The sequence below is a fragment of the Mytilus californianus genome, unplaced genomic scaffold, assembly GCF_021869535.1.
Source record: "Mytilus californianus isolate M0D057914Y unplaced genomic scaffold, xbMytCali1.0.p SCAF_12, whole genome shotgun sequence".
NCBI lineage: Eukaryota > Metazoa > Mollusca > Bivalvia > Mytilida > Mytilidae > Mytilus > Mytilus californianus.
Window position 1 is genome coordinate 10,272,970 of NW_026262604.1, and position 2,317 is coordinate 10,275,286.

Genomic DNA, 2,317 nt, shown 5'->3' on the forward strand with positions numbered 1-2,317 from the left:
TGAAACTTGGCATTCCCTTGGAACTTGGGTTTTCTTTGTGTGTGGAACCATATGGGATCCTGTTTTATTCCTGGCACGATGTGCACTGTACATATAGATAACCACCAAGTCCGCATTTCATTTCACCTTTAATTGTCTGATGACTAAGTATAAGAGGGCTGTTAAAACACCTCGAACAAAACTTCAGATGATCCAACAGAGTTCCCCATTCAACCAATCTTCTCCCCGAATGCCAAGACGTACTGGTGTTGATCTTAGAACTCCTCAAAAGTTTATCAATGCCGGGGCAGCAAACAGCACAGCCTGTTGCTCCCGCTGTACATAAATGTCCCACACCATAATTATGGTCGATTTCGATGCTTTCTTTGCATTCAGGTTCACTGGATTCCTGGATATTTTTCGAAAACCGCCCTCGTCTGTCACGACAGACGACCGAGTCGGCCATTTTGTGTTGTTGTTTACATTGGATATGATTATTACGTTACTTCCAAAACACATATTCGTACTTAAAATTATATATTTCAACTAAATTATTCAATTTAAATTTTGAACCGAAAGAATAGGTGTATTTGTCTAATTTTTTAAATGTGGCAAATGAAATTATTGAAATCGCCGGACATTACCGAGGTGAAAAGATAAAACCGAACTCGGTAAACTTCGACTAATTTTAGTCACGTGGTCTATTATGGTTCCGATACCTTAAAGACTTTTTTAGTACTTTTTTTGTATTCTGAACTCCTCCAAAACCAGAAGAAATCTTGAATTTTGCCATTACTTTATTTAAGGGTACCTATTTTGTATCATCAAATTCTTTACAATCCCCTATGACAATCTATTCAAGATTGTTCACAAAATTTTAATCAGTATAATGCCATTGTGAACCTCGTATTTTCTTTTTGGTCTTTATAGTATTTTTGAGGTTTTCCAGTGCAAATTTAGAACTATGCTAGGGATGGAGGTAACATTTTGAAAGCTTTCATCCAATCACTTCTTGTTTCTACAACTGTTCAAACATGAATCTAAATTTTTTTGTTTTCGGAAATAGACAGATTGGCAGGACTATTTCCTATTATGCATTATAATGTATTTAAAGCAAATAACATACACATATGATTAAAAAAATATGTGCATAATGTGTTTAATTTTATCAAATCAAGGGATTAAGGTACATAAGTGACTGTGTAGTTCCTACAGTTAACAATTTTCTAAAAGGATAAGAGTACTGCAAAATTTCAGCAATATAAGGCAAAACCTTATATGGAAAGCATGTTAAATGAAAGGCGACGAATGCAGTCATTTAAATTGACCAAAATGGCCCTTAAGGATGTTCGCTACTCTGTCTAAAAAAACAATTTTTTTAAAGACTGTTATAATTTGATAGTATATAAATAAAAAAACAAAAAAAGGGGAAAAAAATGAAGGGTCTGTGTGCTTTTTTTCGAGATATAAGCCATTAAAAATTTGGCGGGAAATAATTTTCTATAAATTTTTCCTACATTTAATATTGGCACCTTTTTTCTTTCAAAAATGATAGAAAAATAACAAGGATTTTGTAAGATTTTCAAAGATGACATTTTAAACTATATGTAATCAAATAATGGAAATAAAAGTAGGGGTTAGTGGGCAAAATTTTTTATGGCATTACATGGATAAAACCAGAGGATTCCGGATATCTGAAAAATTTCAAAAACAATAGGAGCGAACATCCTTAATCAAAACCTGAATTATTATTTGTTATATATTCAATATGTATTGTATATAGAATTGTAACTAATTTTTATCTTATAAAAATAAAATATTGTCATGGTTATAATAACTGCTGTAATAAATGTCAATAGACCACTTGCACATTAAATGGCGTTTCGCTTTCAAATCTGCAAAATATATCGACCGTAAATAGGTGGGGCAAAATACGTCACAGTTTTTGCTTGTTTACCATAGCGATTCCGCAAAACAAATTGTTTCATTCTACTATTCTATTACAATCACGATGTTATCTTTTAAATCATTGACAATTTCAAAGATTCAGCTGTATTTACGAGATAGAGGAATAGTGGCAAATGGTTATAAACAGAGAGATTTGGCCAGTTTATCTGAGGCGGTGGAAAAATTGAAGATTCCGTATGATCCCAATTTTCTAGCAGACGACGTCGACTCTACCCTACAAGATCGCCTGAGAAGAGCCGGTTGTAGTTTTTCAGACCCGCTTACCTTAGAAGGGTAATTAAGATAATTTTCCATTCATTTCTATGGCTTTTACCCTCCTCTGCATACTTATTTAAACCGGTTTTTGACCGTTTTTTACTAAGGGGTCCCA